Source organism: Stegostoma tigrinum, unplaced genomic scaffold (genome assembly GCF_030684315.1).
Source record: "Stegostoma tigrinum isolate sSteTig4 unplaced genomic scaffold, sSteTig4.hap1 scaffold_319, whole genome shotgun sequence".
Classification (NCBI taxonomy): domain Eukaryota; kingdom Metazoa; phylum Chordata; class Chondrichthyes; order Orectolobiformes; family Stegostomatidae; genus Stegostoma; species Stegostoma tigrinum.
Genome location: NW_026728247.1, coordinates 64,421 through 84,486, shown reverse-complemented (window position 1 = coordinate 84,486; position 20,066 = coordinate 64,421). Strand labels below are relative to the sequence as shown.

Below are 20,066 nucleotides of genomic sequence, written 5' to 3'. Positions count from 1 at the left end.
GCCTGTGTAGGTGCGGAAGAGGGACTGTTCCACGTAACCTACAAAGAGGCAGGCATAGCTGGGGCCCATGCAGGTGCCCATGGCCACCCCCTTAGTCTGTAGGAAGTGGGAGGAGTCAAAAGAGAAGTTGTTGAGGGTGAGGACGAGTTCAGCTAGGCGGATGAGAGTGTCGGTGGAGGGGGATTGGTCGGGCCTGCGGGACCGGAAGAAGCGGGGGCCTTGAGGCCATCTGCATGTGGAATGCAGGTGTATAGGGACTGGACGTCCATGGTGAATATGAGGTGTTGGGGGCCAGGGAATTGGAAGTCCTGGAGGAGGTGGAGGGCGTGGGTGGTGTCACGGACGTAGGTGGGGAGTTCCTGGACCAAAGGGGAGAAAATGGAGTCCAGATAGGTGGAGATGAGTTCGGTGGGGCAGAAGCAGGCTGACACGATGGGTCGACCAGGGCAGGCAGGTTTGTGGATTTTGGGAAGGAGATAGAAACGGGCCGTGCGGGGTTGGGGAACAATGAGGTTGGAGGCTGTGGGTGGGAGGTCCCCTGAGGTGATGAGGTCGTGAATGGTGTTGGAGATGATGGTTTGGTGCTCGGGTGTGGGGTCATGATCGAGGGGGCGGTAGGAGGTGGTGTCGGAGAGTTGGCGTCTGGCCTCGGCGATGTAGAGGTCAGTGCGCCATACTACCACTGCGCCACCCTTGTCTGTGGGTTTGATGGTGAGGTTGGGGTTGGAGTGGAGGGAGCGGAGGGCTGCCCGTTCTGCGGGGGAGAGGTTGGAGTGGGTGAGAGGGGTGGAGAGGTTGAGGCGGTTAATGTCTCGACGGCAGTTGGAAATGAAGAGGTTGAGGGAGGGTAGGAGGCCTGGGGGTGGTGTCCAGGAGGAGGACTTGTGTTGGAAGCGGGTGAAGGGGTCAGTGGAGGGAGGGTTAGGTTCCCGGTTGAAGAAGTAGGCATGGAGGCGAAGACGGCGGAAAAACTGCTCTATGTCCAACTGTGACTAGTATTCGTTGATGTGTGGTTGTAGGGGGACAAAGGTGAGCCCCTTACTAAGGACTGACCGTTCGTCCTCAGTCAGTGGGAGGTCCGGGGGGATGGTAAAGATGCGGCAGGGCTCGGTGTGGCTGTCTCCTCTGGGGTTGCTGGCTGTGGAGGTTGTGGGCGGAGCAATGAGGTCGTTGGCCATGGGCGGGGTTCTGTCGGCCGTGGGCGGGGTTCCAAAGTTTGGTCTGAGGAGCATTTGTTTTACTGCAAGAAGTGTGTAGTGAGCTATCAACGCAAGGTAGCTCAACTGTGGGGTCCTTACAAAAGTAATGTCAAAACTGAACAAGTTGAACTGCTGGGACAGGACAGATTTAGCAAATATCATGTGTGGCACAGCACAATTTTTGACAAAAAAATCTGAATTCTCAGATAAAGATGCATGAAAACTGATGCTATCATAAATCATGAACTATATTCAGAATTTTCATAAAGCTCAATGATAAACTGTATTCATCAAGAACTACAGTAATATTTATATTTTATCAACAATTTGACAATTTCACAAACAACGAAAATGCACATTTTTCATTTCAATGGTTCAGCCAATTATTTTCTAACCACCATCTTTATCAGGCCAGAAAGCCATAACTCGTGGAGTGCCACACGGATCAGTCCGAGGACTACAATTATTTACTATCTACATTCATAACTGAGAGGAGGGGACAAGGCATAAATCCATCCAAATTTGCTGATGCTACAAAAATAGTGGGAGGGAATGTTCTCATGAGGACAAAGAATCTGCAAGGGGATAGACAGGTTGAGCAAGTCGGAAAAAGTTGGCAGATAGAGTTTAATGTAGGAAAGTACACTTTGGTAGGAAGAATCAAAAGACAGACTATTACTTAAATAGGGGGAAGACTCTAAAAAATTGCAGGTTAGGGGACTTGGATGCTGTAGTCCATGAAACACATACTAGCATGCAGGTGACTGATTGATTTATTGCTGTCACATGTACTCAGATACTGTGAAAAGTGTTGATTTGCATGCTGTAGAGGCAAATCATACCGTACAACGTGCAGAATACAGTGTTACAGCCACAGAGAAGATGCTGATAGAGAGAGATCAGAATTAACATTTGCGAGGTCCGTTCAAAAGTCACAACAGAATAGAGGCTGTTCTTAAATCTATTTGTACACGTTTTCAAACTGATGTCCTCTGCCTGACAGAAGAGGACGGAAGAGAGTATAACCAGAGTGAGGGGGTATTTTGATTATGTTGGTTGTTTTCCCAAGGCAGTGGGAAGTGTGGATGGAGTCAATGGATGGAAGGCTAGTTTGCGTGACGGATTGGGCTGTGCTCATGATTCTCTTCAGCTTCTTGCAGTCTTGGGAACAGCAACTGCCATACCACACAGTGATGCATCCAGATAGGATGCATCTACAAAAATAGGTAGGGTCCTCATGGACATGCTGAATTTCCTTAGCCACCTTGACCATTGCGTCGACATGGGTAGACCAGGACAGATTGTTGGTGAGCAACATTCCCAGGAACTTGACACTGTCAACCATCTCCACTTCAGCACCATTGCTGCAGACAGAAGCTTCCTGAAATCAATGACCAGCTCCTTCATTTTGCTTATGTTGATGGAGAGACTGTTATCTTTCCATCATGCCAGCAAGCACTCAATTGTTTTTCCTGTAATCTGACTTATTGTTGTTTGAGGTCCGACCGACAATGGAAGCGTCATCAGCAAAATTATAAATAGAGTTGGGACCACACAGTCATGATTGCATAAGGAGTATAGAGTAGGGGCCTGAGTATGCAGCTTTGCTGGGCACCGGCGTTGAGGCTTACGGTGGAGGAAGTGTTGTCACCTATCCTTACTGATTGCGGTCTCTGGGTCAGGAAGTCGAGAATCCTGTTACACAGTGGGATGCTGAGGCGCAGGTCTCAGAGTTCAGAGAGGAGTTTGTTTGGAATTACAGTGTGGAAGGTGGAGCTCTGATCAATAAGTAACAGCCTGATGTAGGTATCCTTGTTATCCAGACATTCCAAGGATGACTGTCAGGCCAGGGATCAGCTGTAGACCTGTTGCAGTGGTAGGTGAATTGCAGAGGATCAAAGCACTTTGGTAGGTTGGAGTTGGTGTGAGCCATGATTATGGTGATGCAAGTAATTTAGAAGGCAAATGGAATTTTGGCCTTTATTGTAAGGAGGTTTTAGTTCAAAAATGGGGAAGCTTTTTTGCAACTGATCAGGCTATTGAGGAGGTCACACTTGGAGAAATACAAGAAAGAATACACAGCCATGGGAAGCAGTTCAAAAGAGATTCACCGGGCTGATTCATCGGATCATGATTTATCAAGAATGGTTACACAGAAGGTCTTTATTCATTCAAGTTTAGAAGAATGAGGGGTGATCTTACTGAAACACAAAATTTTGAGAGGGCTTGACAGGCTAGATGTGAAGACAATGTTTCCATTAGTGTGGAAATCTCAAACTCAGCGACATAGTTACAGAAGAAGGGAACATTTATTGAAACCTGAGATGCAAAGGAATTTCTTCTTTCAGCAGGTAGTGATTGTTTAGAATACAAGAGAATTGTGAAAGGTAGATCACTGAAAGTATTTAAAGAAGGTGGTCGATAAGATTTTTGAAATAGAGAAGTTGAGGGCTCTGAGAAGCTGGTATGGAAGAGGAGTTGAATCCTGGGGCGGTCAGCCATGTTCTTATAGGATGGTGAGGCAGGGTCGAGAGGTAGAACATCCAGATCCTGGTGCTATTTCTTATGTTTTTGTCTGCTTTCTAGAACCAGTAAGGAGTTTTATTGTGCTACATGGCCAAGCGAGCTACTGACACAGAACAAGACTGAAATAATTTGCTCAATAAAACATTTCATGAGGCTTTATGGGATAAAGGAAATTTTCATGTACTACTTTGCTGACATCAATCAAAATCTGCTCAATTGAAAGAAATACATGCAGTTCATAAAATTTTATGTTGTTCTTCCCTTCAATGCATCAAGTATATCTTTGTTGTAATTCATTAAAGTTTGTCTTTCTCAGGGACTTAAAATATATGAAACAATACATAATACTGAAGTGCACAGCAGTTATCACAATGTTCCAATTCCAAATTCTTTTAGATGGATCGGGAAAAATATCTGCTACCTGCAGCTTCATCCTGAATATATTCAAATTGTCCAGTCCTGAACCATTTCAGACTGTGGTTTGGATGCTCACATCTCTCACTATTTGGATTTTGTTTTGCGAATACATTCTAAAGTGCAGACTGCAGACCAGAACATTGTATTTTTGAAAAAGAAATATTATAAAATTGAATAACTTCATAAACCATGATAATAAAATATTAATTGCTTGCTTAAATTGAAAGGGTTCTTTATCTTGCTCATCTGTTTGAAGCCAAATTATTTGTACATGCTTTCTACAACAGATTGGCTGGCTTTGAAAATGTTTTCACTGTTACCTGTATGAATTTCCACCTCATATTTCGGTCATCAAGCTGATGAGAAATCCTTGGAGATAAAGAGACATCAAGTGGAGATAACTGATTGGCCAGATCATTTAATATTTTGACTTCTTGTTTCACTGGGGCAATTTCTTCTTTAAAAGCCTAATGGAGAGGAAGCATATAAAATCTGAGAAACATCCTGAAATTAATGATTAAATGTTAATAAGAAATTAAGTTAAAACTAACATCCTAATATTAAATACAAAATACAAAAGCATCTGCTGGAAATGACATTCAATTAATGAAGATTTCGAGCTAAAAGTAACAGTGTCGATGAGAGAAAAAATGCTCTGCTCATCTGTCCTTGAGTGGCAACTTCAAATTTTGCATGTGTCCCTCGTTCTGCGCTCGCCAAAGTATAGGAAAAATCTTTCTACATATTCCTTGTGAAGACCATTCAGAATCATATATTGTTCAAGGAAATCACCTCCTTACTCTTCTCAATTTCAGCAAAAACAAGTCCAGTCCTTCTAAGATAACAAAGTGTGGAGCTGGATGAACACAGCAGGCCAAGCAGCATCTCAGGAGCTCAAAAGCTGATGTCTCGGGCCTAGACCCTTCATCAGAGAGGGGGATGGGGGGAGGGAACTGGAATAAATAGGGAGAGAGGGGGAGGCAGACTGAAGATAGAGAGAAAAGAAGATAGGTAGAGAGGAGAGTATAGGTGAGGAGGTCCTTCTAATTCCTTCCCAGTCCTTCTGATCTTACTTCATAAGACAACCCATTAATTGCAAGTATTGTTCTTGTAAACCTAAATCTGAACTGCCTCCTTAAATGAGGCAACTTATATTATATGCCATAATTGAGGTACGGCTTCAATGCTATGTGTAACTGTGGCACAAAATCCTTACTTGTACGTTCATTTCCTTTTGTAATAACATATAGCATCCATTAGCATCCTTAATCACTTGCAGTTAATCAGAAAGCCTGGTACAAACACCAGATAACATGACAGTCCTCACAGGATGCATTTTCCAATGCTTTCAATATATAGTCATGTGTGTCTCAGTGAATAAAAATCCTCCTCATTTTACCCCAATTAAATCTCACAATAAAGGAAGTATGTCTGAAAGTCATCTCATCCTGAGGAAAACAGACTTGCTCCAGGAAAGCTGCTAAAATATATCAAGAAAAATATATATGAAATGGTTCTAGAAATTTCTGCAACACAAAGATCAAAGGAAACAATAGTTTGATGAACACACTGTTAAGTGTTGCACTTGCACATCACATTTTGGAAAACAAACAACACTGATTTTCTGCTTTTTTAAAAAAAGAATGTTGAATGTCTTCATTATGCAGCACTGCAGTGAACTGAAAAAGGTATAGACTTTTAACCTGCAAAGAAAGTATGTGCAGAAGTTAAAACAAACAAAAAAAAAGCCACTTCTGCCCTAAAAAGACAATATTACATCACAAAAAGACAGGGAAGTTGGAGAATGCAGCATCATGCTACCTGCAGAGATCAAGTTTTGTCTGTGTCATAAAAAACAAAAGAACTGTGGGCACTGTAAATCAGGAACAAAAGCAGAAGTTGCTGGAAAAGCTCAGCAGGTCTGGCAGCATCAGTGAAGAGTGAGATCTGAGGAAGGGTCACAGGACCCGAAATGTTATCTCTGGCATTGTCTACGTCAGAGTGAGTTATGTCTATTGCTTCAGCAAAATCCAACCAACTTTGAATGAAAATCAATGCTTAAGAAACATCCAAAACATCCGCTGTACCCGTTGTGGCTTCCTCTGCATTGGGGAAACGATGCGGAGGCTTGGGGACTGCATTGCAGAACACCTATGCTCAGTTTGCAAGAAACAACTGCACCTCCCTGTCACGAACCATTTCAACTCCCCCTCCCAATCCTTAGATGACATGTCCATCCTGGGCCTCCTGCAGTGCCATAATGATGCCACCCGAAGGCTGCAGGAACAGCAACTCATCGTCCGCTTGGGAACCCTGCAGCCCAATGGTATCAATGTGGATTTCACAAGCTTCAAAATCTCCCATCCTCCCACTGCATCCCAAAATCAGCCCAGCTCGTCCCTGCCTCCCTAACCTATTCTTCCTCTCACCTATCTGCACCCCCCACCTCATGCTGCACCCCCATTTCTTACCTACGAACCTCATCCCGCCCCCTTGACCTGTCCGGCCTCCCCAGACTGACCTAACCCCTCCCTACCTCCCCACCCATACTCTCCTCTCCACCATCTTCTCCTCTATCCATCTTCAATTCGCCTCCCCCCTCTCCCTATTTATTTCAGAACCCTCTCCACCTCCCCCTTTTCTGATGAAGGGTCGAGGCCCGAAACGTCAGATTTTGGGCTCCTGAGATGCTGCTTGGCCTGCTGTGTTCATCCAGCTCCACACGTTGTTATCTCGCATTCTCGAGCATCTGCAGTTCCCATTATCTCTCTAAAATAAAGGCTGATGTCTTTCAAAACCCAATGTCAGATTTTGCAGGTCATCCTTACCCTGAAAAAATACCAAATAGGCATAAAGAAGAAAACTGGAGGTGAAACCATTCAAAAAATTTTCATTAGCATAATAAATGTTCAAACTGTAAAAGCAGGTTAAGCACCTGTACAGAAGGAAACTGTACTCAAACTTTACACAGACACTTAGAGCTAACAAATGCGAGAAACCAATATCCATTTCTTTCTGGATTACCAATTTTGCTGTTGGGAAAATAGGCCTCTACTGAGCAATGTAAATTCAAACAAGATAGCAACCTCTCAGAACGCAACACTCACAGTCGTAGAGTTCTGTTTTCACAGGTTGGAGTATAATAGGGTAAAGTACAATACACCAAATCTTCTTTGGTACCCTTTTCCTTCCATAAAGCTGCTTTTAGTAGATGCGCACAGAATTCATTTTATACACATTTAAAAGTTTCTAAGTTCAAGAGGCCAGTTCCAGCACTTTGACTTGCATCTTCTTCATCATCACAACAGAACAAAATAAACTCTCTCTTTGTAAGTCACGTTTTCAATTTTTAGTGACAAGGTGAAGTGCGAGAACTGCTCACTTGATGTTAAAATGTCCTAAGTATGTACCTATATATTTCAATTCTGTGAAATAGGTGGAATGAGTTCGAGAAAAGGATTAATTTTGTTGCTCTGGGAGAGAGCTGGTACAGATAAAATAGGCTGAATGGCCTCCTCCCATGCTAAAAATGTCCATAACTGTTCTTGGCGCTGCTAAATTGAAGTGGGCATCCTTTCATTATGACTGTGAGACGTAGCATGTTACAATAGATGGCATAATGGAGAAATCCTTTGTTATTAATGAATTTGTCGACACGAGGCATCCTTCCGAAGTCAAATGTTCGACATATACCTGTTGCACTGACTTAGTTCCAAACACTTACAATATGGAGGTGCTGGTGTTGGACTGGGATGGACAAAGTCAGAAGCCACATGGCATCAGGTTATAATCTGACAGGTTTATTTGAAATCACACAAGCTTTTGGAATGCAGTCCCTTCATCAGGTGCAGTCAGAGAGGAAAACACACAGACACTCAATTTATAAGCAAACAGATCAAAAGATCATACAACTGGTGTGAGTGGAGTGTCAGATAATAAGTCTTCATCCAGGATGTCTGTTTATTTGCAGATGTTTTGTTGAAGAAACACACAACTTGTAGTTACAGTCAGTGTGGTATCTTATAAATTCCTGCTTTGGAAATAAAGCTTAAAACTCTAAGACAGATTCTGAACACAAGCCTCTAAACTACAAGTCAGAGTCTGACCTGAGATGTCACCTTTTGTACATTCCTGTTGCGCTGCCCGATTATCATGACAGCACAGCACTGACATTGACTTCATAAACACTTTACTTGCCTCTAACACTCTTGGTCACCTGTAGAGAGTTATTATCTGACACTCCACTCAGGCCAATTCTATGATCTTTTGATCTTTCTGCTTATAAACTGTGTGTCTGTGTGGTCACCTGCGATAAGACAACTTCCTAAAATTTATAAAATGAGAAATATTGTCTAACCCTGAGCCTTTTAAAAAGGAAATATTACAACCATAGTACAGTCAGACAGTAAAGACAGAAGGAACTGTGTCTGACACCACACAATTAATCCCCCTTATGGAAGAAAGGTTGGCTGCGTTCTCTTTCTTCAGGAACATCCAGCTAATACCACCTTACTACTGCTTGTTTTATTCAGCTGGTGTTCCATCTAATTCCTTTCGGTCTTGGTCAAACCCTCATGTAATTTATTTAAATTTTCAATAAAATAAATTTAACTTTATATTCCACAATTTGAACATTTCCTTTTAAGGTTTCAATGGTTCACTTTGTACAGTGCACATGTGGTGTTCATAATTGGAGAACATGGTGGAAAAATCAAGATATATTGACAAGCTAACTTCTGCGTTCTTGTCAGTAATGCCCTTTGAACAGAACATGAAGTTGCGGAACGATGTGGAGACAACAATTTAAAACTGGGAAGACCACTGTTTGTGGTCCGACCACACATTCATGCAATCCCTAAAGCTGTCTCTTTACATCTTTTTAATACTCTCTACCTGTCTCTTGTCTTGGCTCATTAGCAGTGAAACCTTCATCTGGAACTACTTCACTTCTGGACCTGACAATTCCAATGCATTCCCTGCTGGAGTCCCACATTTGCCCATGGCATCTAAAACACTCTAAGGCTCAGGGTTAGACATACTTCTCATTTTATAAATTTTAGGAAGATGTCTTATTATCAAGTCAAGGTAGGATTGAAAACATATTCTATAACTGTTTGAAGTCAGAAGTCACATGACACCAGCTTGTCGTCCAACTGGTTCATTTGAAATCACACAAGCTTTTGGAGTGCAGCCACCTTCACCAGGTGCAGTTAGTGAGGTGACCACACAGACACACAATTTATAAGCAGAAAGATCAAAAGATCATAGAATTGGCTTGAGTGGAGTGTCAGATAATAACTCTCTACAGGTGACCAAGAGTGTTATGAGGTCATCTAAAACTCCACTGCCTGAGTCTCATCTTGAAACAAATCCTATTCTCCGTACTTTCTAACTCACTGATACTATTAACAGTAAATTTATTAAATTCTCATTTTTGTTTACACATCGTTCCTTGGCTACGCCTATCGCTATTTTGGTAATCTCCACCAGTCCAACCATACTTCAGGATATCTGCACTCGTCTAATTATGTCCTCTTGCCCACTCTTGATTTTAAATGGCCCACTACTGGTTGTCAAACATTTAATTGTGTAGGCTTCAAACCCAACAAGAGACTTCCTCCACCTCTTCGCCGCTGTACCTTTCCTCTTTTAAGGCACTTTTTAAAACAATCCTCTTTGATCAAGCTCTTGATCATCAGAACTAAGAACTTAATAAGGCTCAGTTGTATTCTGGGATCGTTAATACTCCTTTCAGATGCCTTCAAAACTTTGCCTCCATTAAAGAGATATAAAGTGGTTGAAGACATTGCACAGCAGACAGGGATGAATTGGGGAGTTATTTCAAAGAGCTATGATATGCCAGAAGACCTCCTTCCACACGCCAACTCTGATTCTACGTAACAAAAATGATTTTCAGACTTGGGAAGAGCCTTCAAAAATGTCACTGGTAACCAGCTTTTGGGCAGAGTAGAGCTGCTGAGATGATAGACCAGGAAAGAGGGGTACCAGTAGTGATAATATGCTGAACACAATCAAATTTTGAGGTTGTAGAATGATGTGGTCTTCAGCATTTTTGAAACTTTGACCCTTTTCCTTCCTCTTCACGGAGCAAGTCAAATAGCGGCAGCACAATGTTGCATGGCTGCTCAAGCCTGCTCCACCGTTGATGATGATTGTGGCTGGTCTTCTCCATCAATTAAACTTTTGCTCGTATCTCATCCTCTTTTCAAAACATCGGTCTATTCACGTGTAGTATCCCTCTCGCTAATTTAATGAGAATTCATTCCAATCACTGAACTCCTAACGCTGACCCACCCCAGATCAAAAAATTCAGCTGAGATCAGGAACTCATCTAACCTGTATGGCTGAGCTGGCTTTTAAAAAGTTTGCCAGTGAGAGAGTCCCAGTTAGAAACATTCATTCAAAAAAATACAATTGCATGGATTACTCTACAATCCTAAGCTCCATTCAAATTCAGTTGGCTGAACGGTTGGTTTGTGATGCAAAGTGATGCCCTGCAGAGAGGGCTCAATTGCCACACCAGTGAGCTTACCACAAAGGATCTTTGCCTCAACCCCTCTACTTGCCCGAGGCATGGTGATCTTCAGGTTAAATCATAACCAGTTGTCTCTCTCTAAGGAGTGGCCAAATGGCGTGCTAAGACTTTACCTTTAATCCTGATAACATAGCAACAAGCAGATAACTCAGCTGATGTCACTGACTAATAGAATCCTCAATTATACTAATATTACCGATGTGATATCATCAGAAGGCATGCTCAACTAAGTTTTAATTTTCAAATTAAGTTAACAACCATTCAATCAATATTACTTAAGTACTCATATTACTGATCGTCTCGATACAACATTGCAGTTACATCTGTTCATAAGTGAAGTGCAATGTAATTGCACTTATTTTGGTTTTATCAATGTGATCCTGCAATGAGTCAATAAGCAGGTCACCCACAGGTTGCCAATCAGTGTGGACCCCCTCAGCTGTTATCACGAGCCTCAAGATCATCCAGAGCTTTCTGCAGTTCTTGAAGTTTCTCCAATGCCTTTTCCACCTGTTTCTGCCAGTTGCTTGCATGGATTTTCAATTGCTCCCAATTTTCCTTCACTTCTGTTGACTGTTTGAGGACAGCTTTGGCAATTCTCTGGGCTCTCTCTTCCGGGTTAGGTTCTGGAAATATGAAATGCAAATAATTTATCAACTATTCATGACTTTGATCGTTGGAACTGAAGTTTTCTTTCGAAACCCCTTTCCTTTAAAAGGTCTCTCTGGACTTTATCCTGAAATTGGGAATATATAGTATAAGACTAAAGATTTTGTTACAGGCACATCAATGATAAATTCTGTAATGAGCTAGCAGGTCATGGAGCCATTAACAGAAAATCTCAGAGAACCAATACAAAGCCAAATAAAATTGTGCAGATATTTGAAATTTATGACTACCAAGGAAACTTTAAAAAAGGAAAAAGATTAGAGCGACTAAATGGGTAAAATTCTCAACAAAAGATTTGACATATCCTTTCAGGATATCTTTCATAGCTATTAAAACAAACATCCAACACAAACCAAGTTTCATCTTTCAGGACTGGCAAGTTAGAATGATAAACCCTAAGTCTACCCTGCACAATTCGCTCTAGAACTCACTCAATGAGGTTGTTACGAGATATAGAGATAACAAAGTGTGCAGCTGGATGAACGCAACAGGCCAAGCAGCATCTTAGGAGCACAAAAGCTTACATGTTGGGCCGAGACCCCTCATCAGAAAAGGGGGAGGGGGAGAGGATTCTGAACTAAATAGGGAGAGAGGGGGAGGTGGATCGAAGATGGATAGAGGGGAAGATAGTTGGAGAGGAGACAGACAAGTTGAAGAGGTGGAGCTAGTAGAGGTGAGTGTGGGTGGGGTGGTAGGGAGAGGATAGGACAGTCCGGGGAGGATGGACAGGTCAAGGGGTGAGGTTAGTAGGAAGGAAATGGGGGTGTGGTTTGAGGTGGGAGGAGGGGATAGGTGAGAGAAAGAACAGGTGAGGGAGGCGGGGACGAGCTGGGCTTGTTTTGGGATGCAGTAGGGGGAGGGGAGATTTTGAAGCTTGTGAAATCCACATTGATATTATTGGGCTGCAGGGTTCCCAAGCAGAATATGAGTTGCTGTTGCTGCAACCTTCGGGTGGCATTGTTGTGGCACTGCAGGAGGCCCAGGATGGACATGTCGTCGAAGGAATAGGAGGGGAAGTTGAAATTGTTCGCGACTGGGAGGTGCAGTTGTTTGTTGTGAACCGAGCATAGGGACTGCTTTGCAGAACACTTAAGTCTCTCCTTGGTTTCCCCGATGTTGAGGAGTCCACAACGGGTACAGCGGATGCAGTATACCAGATTGGTAGATGTGCAGTTGAACATCTGCTTGATGTGGAAAGTCTTCTTGGGGCCTGGGATGGGGGTGAGGGAGGAGGTATGGGGGCACGTGTAGCACTTCCTGCAGTTGCAGGGAAAATGTCGGGTGTGGTGGGGTTGGAGGGAAGCGTGGAGCCAACAAGGGAGTCATGGAGAGAGTGGTCTCTCCAGAAAGTAGACAAGGGTGGGGATGGAAAAATGTCTTTGGTGGTGAGGTCAGATTGCAGATGGTGGAAGTGTTGGAGGATGATGCGTTGTATCCAGAGGTTGGTAGGGTGGTATGAGAGGATGAGGGGGTTCTCTTTTGGTGCTTATTGCGGGGATGAGGTGTGAGGGATGAGTTGCAGGAAATGTGGGAGACATGGTTCTTGACCACTGTGTGTGGTTGGGTGGGGGGGTGGGGGGTTGCGGTCGTTGAAAAACAAGGACATCTGACGTGTACGGGAATGGAATGCCTCATCCTGGGAGCAGATGAGGCGGAGGTGAAGGAATTGGGAATAGGGGATGGAATTTTTGCAGGAAGGTGGGTGGGAGGTGGTGTATTCTAAGTAGCTGTGGGAGTCGGTGGGCTTGAAATGGATATCGGTTTCTGGGTGGTTACCTGAGATGGAGACAGAGAGGTCCAGGAAGGTGACAGAGGTGTTGTAGATAGTCCAGGTGAACTTGAGGTTGGTGCCTGAGATGGGGACATATATAGCTCCATTCATATTCACAAATCTCTGTTTCAAATCTAATCTTCTGAAGCACGTACGTAATTTTTCATTGTCAATGAATGTTGTTATGTTGATTGCATAGAGAAAGTGTTTCAAGAGACTGATTGGCCTCATACTTTTCATCCAATTGTATTTGGCAAGTTGACGTTCAGCACTTCTGTAACAAGTCCAATTCCAGTAAGTGGAGCAAATGGCATGGTCAACATTTCAATATAAATACAAGAGAGAAAAATTAAGACAATGGCCTGAGTGTTTCGCCCGATTACAGCAGAGGCATTAACACATACTAGGTTACATTAATTTATCTCTGAATCTACCAAGGAATGAATTCTTTGACAATGTCATGACAACATTGAGACATTTGGCAAGCTCAGGGGCAAGGGGACTGGTTCAGAACTGTGCACAGAAACGTAATGAACAGAAACACTGTATGGTGAGAATGGTACTAAAAAGGAAATGGTACAATTTCATCTGTATCAATCTGTAGTTGGAAAACACATGGTTTGAACCGGCACCAATGCAAAATTGAATTGCCATTGCGTGACATACCATGTGTTCAGAATCAGAATGAGGAAGAGATGAAGCTTAGTTATGATTCATTTCATTAAAATGAATCTTAACTAACTAATCTAATTAAACGAAGCAGTTTTACATACAGAACGCTTGTTTACAAACAAAATCTGCACTGATTGACTTCCAGATAGTAAAATGAAAGCTGTTGATCTCAGACTTTGATTATACACAGAATTGAAAGATGAAGTGACAATCTTGGATTCAGGATTGCAAACTGACATCGGGGATTAAGCAACTGATAGAGACCATCCATGTAGTTAATCTTGAATTGGCAGCATTACAAGTGACCAGGACAATACCTGCTCTATAAAAATAAGAAAAATTAGAAACAGAAGACAACTAAGATACAAAAATGCGACATTCAATTCGAATTACAAAATACTTTAAGCAAACAATTTTATTTAATTCACATATATTATCTGCAATAATATCCATTTAATATTGGTTCTTCCAAACTGTTGCAGCATTTTGACATTAAAAGAATATTCCATCACAAGTATTGCTTGCTATAAAAATCCCAGCATGTTCTGAAATTCTTAGAATAAAAGTATTTCAATCCGATGGTGCTCCTGCATTATTCATCAGTTCCCCACTCAATGGGTATGTTCTGATATGCAGGAAACTTCTATTGTTCGATATGGGGACGGGTATTTACTTGGCATTGTTCTAATGGAGGCAGCACTGACAGATTATAATTTTCTTCCTGTGGGCTCTATAGTCCAGATTTTTCTCTCCTCCATTATATTGCATTAAAGATCAACAACATTCACCATTTCCTCAGTCTGAGAACCTGCCATGTTAAAAAGTGACCAATTAAAGTGTTGCATTGCCTTCAATTTCACAAGGACTGAACTAATCTGCTGCTTACGACACTGATTGCAAAATTAAAAACCATGAATTGATAACAAAAACAGCGGGATTTTGTACTTTCCCTTGTGGCAAGTTTGAAAATAGAGGACATTTAATCAGGTGGAAGGATGGCACCACCTACAATTCTGCTTAGAGCCAGATTAAATCCATGGTGAGAAGACTTGTGCATAACTTCCCAACTTCATTGCGAGTTAAAGTCCCCAATTGAGCAACTGACGTACACATACATCATCCCACAACAACTGGTATTGAGTCAACAGTGGGCAGGGGAGTCACCATTAAGAAATGTAACAGGCTTTCAAAGGCATTCAATGTGCAACATCAAGAAGGGGAAGTGGCGTGCTAATGGTGTTTCACTCAATCCTGGTCCGAGATCGAGCAATAATCGTAGGTTGGTTGCCAATGGTAACAGAGATCATCACCTCCCAAGTGACACTGCTGCTTAGTACACATGCTGGGTTCTGGTTAGCCAACCGCTCATGGAAAGTGACATCCCACCAGGTTTTCCACCGGTCTATTATGTGCCAGAGGGGAGAAAGATGTAGCTGCCTACGCATGAGAGGAGCAAGGTCAGGATGACATACCCCTTGAGGGGAGCGACCTGAGGCTGGCGTTCCCCTGAAGGGAAGCTGGTTGGGGCAAGCCGTTCCCTCATCAGTTCTCGAGTCAATGACCTAGACCCTCGTCGCTTCCACAGGATTCCATCCAGAGGCTAAATAGCTGCCTATTCATCAGTGCTTGCAACTACTTCAACTCCGATTCACAGCTGGACCTGCAGGTAAATCTGAAAAACCACTGTCCCAGAGTACAGTTTCTTTGCATAAAAGGCACATTTTCAAGCTAGGAAGTCAAGGTAAACCAATCTCTTCCAACCTTTAGAACTTTTGATGTTGGAAATCAGTCAAGTACAAAGTCGCAGCTCATCAGGAACTAAAACAAAGTTGCTGGAATAGCTCACCGGGTCTGGCAACATCTGTGATGGAAAACAAAAACAGCGTTAACGTTTCGGGTGCGGTGACCGTTCCGCAGCTCATCAGGGATGTTTATTACTGGAATATTAATTAAGTAGAAACTAAACAAAATTGGATAAAAGGCAGGAGATGGAGAGTGGTGATGCAAGGAAGTTTTCCATACTGGAGGCCTGTTGCCAGCGGTGTTCCACAGGGATCATTGCTGGGTCTGCTTTTGGTTGTCATTTATATAAATGATTTAGATGAGGATATAGAAGGCCTGGTTAGTAAGTTTGCAGATGATACCAAAATCGGTGGTACAGTGGACAGCAAAGAGGGGAAATGCCAGTTTTGAGGAAAGGTCACCAGACCCGAAACGTTAACTTTGTTTTTTCCTTCAAAGAAGCTGCCAGACTTCCTGAGATTTGACAGCAACTTTGTTTTTGTTCGCGATTACAGCATCTGTAGTTCTTTCGGTAGTTAAGAAGGTGTTTCATGACTCAGACCTTTGAGGAGAAGAGTTGGAATGCCATGTTGAAGTTGTACAGGATATTGGTGAGGCCTCTTCTAAACTGTTGTGTCCAATTCTGGTCGGTGTTCAAGGAAGGATATTATTAAGCTGGAGAGGGTTCAGAAAAGAATTACCAGGATGTTGCCAGAAATGGAGGTTTTGAGATTTAAGGTGAGAATAGACTGGGGCTTTTTTCACTGCATCTTAGGAGGTTTCGGGGTCACCCGATGAACGTTTATAAAATAATGAGGGATCTAGATAAGGTGAACGCCAAATGTCTTTTCCCTACTGTGGAGGATTTCAAAACTATGGGGCATAGTTTTAAGATGAGAGGAGAAAGATTTAAAAAGGAAACGAGGGGCAATATTTTTATACAGAGGATTGTTCATATGTGGAATGAACTTCCAGAAGAATTGGTGGATAAGGGTACAGTTTCACTATTTAAAAGACATCCAGGTAAGTACATGAATGGAGGGATATGGCCGAGCGCAGGAGGCAGGCAGGACTACTTTAGTTTGGGATTATGGTCAGCATGGACTAATTGGACTGAAAGGTCTGTTTCGTGTTGTATCACTCTCTGACTCTATAAATACAATTTTATTTAAATGCTAGTGTATCTTCTTTAGCATTGATCAAGGGTAGGTTATGGACAAAATAGAGCTTTGTAATTAGTCTGATCTCAGCTGTTTAAGGAGACTGGTGAAGTCTTTGTTGTCAGAAAAGTGGCCTAAAAAGGAAACAAATACAAGATTGGGTTGCCTCTTGAGGTTAACCACAGATCTATGTAAATGTCTGGCTCACATTCAGGAGGACTTTGCAATGTGTGACTTACTAGTGTTTTATACCACTACAACAATCGAATATGATGGATTTGCTTTACAAGAAAAATGGTGAAGGGCTATTTTGTTTCACTTTATAATTTACAACACACTATCAAGGTCATTCATGTATGACAACTGAATGAATCAAATTCCATTTTAGTTGAGGAATCGAGTGGTAATATCAGGTTTGGCCTTTGAAATGACAAGTGTTATGATCCCAGTTGATGGTGATACTGGACAATTCAGATTCCAGGGTGAGATAAATTTTCGTTCTCTTTACTGTGGTATTCAATTACTGAAAATGCTCACAAACGGATGCCTATGTATATTTATAACAGAAGAACACAGAAAATTATTAGATTAAAACCCACGTCTTGTCCTTCTCACTACACACGGTATAGGTGGACAATTCAAACTTAAAACTTGCGCAGCATTCCTCCAGTATAGAATCCAAGCTCACAAATAACATTATTATGTGAAGCCTGTTCAATATTGCTCTCCAGAGAGAGAAAAATGTTTTCATTTTCTATTAATGTCCTCTTATCATTATTTTAATTTTACTTGGATGGATTTCATTTTAACAGCATTGAAACCTTCATTTTTTTTAGTTTTATGAATCACAGAAACTCAGTAAGCAGGTACAGCAGGTATTAAGGCAGGGAAATGGAATTTTGGCATTTGTTGCTCAAGAAAGAGAGTATACAAATACAAAAGAAGGTCGCTGCAACTATGCAAGGCATTAGTGAGTCCACACCTGGAGCCCTGTGTACAGTTCTGGTCTCCTTACTTAAGGAGAGATGTCATTGTATTGGAGGCAGTCCAGTGGAGGTTCACCAGGATGATTCCAGAGACGAGAATGCGTCTTAAGACAGACAGAGTAGTTTCGGCCTACATTCTCAGGTGTTCAGAACAATGAGAAGGGATCTAATTGAGGGATATAATATGTTCAAGCAGATTGATAAAGTTGACGTGGAAAGGATGGTTCCTCATGCGGGCAATAGAACAAGAGGTCATAGTTTTAGCATAGGGAAAGAAGGTTTAAAGGGATGATGAAAAATTTCTACACTGGAAGGGTCATGAATCTCTGGAATTCACTCCCTGAGAAGGCATTGGAGGGCTGTGACATTGAGCAAATTTGAAGAGGAGATAGAACGATTTTTGAGTTCATAATGGGTTCAAGAATTATGGAGAGCAGGTAGGAAACTGAAGTTGCAGCAGAGATAAGATCAACCACAATCATATCAAACAGCGGGGCTCAAGGAGCTGAATTGTCTTACTCCTCCTAGTACTTAAGTTCATTATCATTTTTGGTTTGGAGCTGTGAACTGTGAGCTGAGAGTGACCTTTGGACTGTGAGCAGCAGCTTATGTGAAAAAAGAAGAAACAATTTGATATTTGTTTATGAGGCTAGGTCTGGATGTTAATTGCAGGTCAATTCTTCTTCCAAGAAAACTCTATTGATGAGTCATTAGCAAAGAGAAACCAATATTGAACTGTCTTTAAATCAGAAGGATTGTCCCTGCAAAAGCTACAGGACAGAGATTTGATTGCCAACTGGTTGTCCTCCCATTATCAACTTATTCTAAGTTAAGAGGTCCTCTGTTACAAGTAATAATTAAATATCCCCCAAAGCCTACTGAAAGGTATTTGCATAGCTCAATGTTTTCAGAAACCAAGACAGAAGCTCAGAAATTACTGGAAATGCTCAGCGAGTCTGGCAGCATCTATGGACAGAAGTTAGAATTAACGTTTCAGATCCTGTGACACTTAGAAATAAGGAATTCTGAGGAAGGGTAATACGACCCAAAATGTTAACTCTGTTTTCTCTCCATAGATGCTGCCAGATCTGCTGGTTTTTTACAGCAACTTCTGTTTTTGTTTCTGATTTACAGCATCTGTAGATTGTTCAGATTTTAACTTAACATACAATCTCATCTGACTGTGAGATTTTAGATGATGGACAAAAACAAAATTTCTGGAAAAGCTCAGCAGGTCTGAAAACATCTGTGAAGGCAAAAAAGAGGTACGATGTCAGATCTGGTGGCCCTTCCTCAGACCTGATCAGAAGAAGGGTTAACAGATCTGAAATCTTACTTCTTTTTTTCCTTCACAGATGCTGCTGGACCTGCTGAGCTTTAGCAGCAGCTTTGTTTTTGTTCCTGATTTGCAGCATCCACAGTTCTTTCCATTTTAAAGATCATGCAGTCTGGTTAAGTAAACTGGCCAGTTACACTTGATTTAGTTTTTTCTCTTTGATACATTCCTTAATTATAATCTGTTTGTCTGTCTTTCTGTCTTTGCTAGAATTGGGGCTAGAATCAAAAAAGATGATGTTTAAGTCATAGGCGTTCGTCAGAATACCTTTTTGCTTAACTTTTTTTAAAAAAGATACTATATTGTTCATAAACTGTAAAATCTTTTGTTTTAGCTATGAACCTGGTGTCAGGTATTGTTATTCACAAAGTCTGGCACTGGCTTTTCAAAAAATCTGATTAGGAAACATTGGGATCAATTTTGAACGTCACTAAATACTTTATGTCAATGAGTTGCAAATATAGACAGTGAAGCTGATTGAATACGGCTGTGACTTCAGGTCATAAAATCAGTAATAACATACTTATATTAAATAAATAAAGACATTCCATCACATTCTCTTACTAATCAAGTTCACTTTGATTGTGACATTAATTTCTCTCCGTATTTGTTCTTGATAAAGCAACCACATTGATATTGTCTCTAATTCAGATAAGTGGGCAAGGTAAGGGCACTGTGACAGTCAGCCAGTGTTACTCAGAACAGCGGATGAGGGCTCTGTGACAGGCAGTGTTACTGAGAGGAGGGAGTGAGAGGCCTGTGACATTCAGTCAGTGATTCTGAGAGGAGGGGTTTAAGGCCGGGAGATAGTCAGAGTTACCAAGAGGAGCAGTTGAGGGCCCTGTGACGGGCCGTGTTACTGAGAGGAGTGGGTGAGGGCCCTGCGACAGGCAGTCTTACTCAGAGGAACGGCTAAGGTCCCTGTGACGGGCAGTGTTACTGAGAGGAGCGGGTGAGGGCCCTGTGACAGTCTGTCAGTGTTACTGAGGGCA

The 20,066-nt window shown here is 42.0% G+C and overlaps 1 long non-coding RNA gene across 1 annotated transcript; it reads right to left on the bottom strand.

Moving 5' to 3' along the window:
* Positions 1-10,915: 10,915 nt before the first annotated feature.
* Positions 10,916-16,096, bottom strand: LOC132208227 (uncharacterized). The gene is made up of 2 exons (XR_009444311.1): positions 13,144-16,096; positions 10,916-11,324 (listed from the first exon to the last, which is right to left on the bottom strand). It is a non-coding gene; the product is annotated as an uncharacterized LOC132208227 (long non-coding RNA).
* Between the last annotated feature and the right edge of the window lie 3,970 nt (positions 16,097-20,066).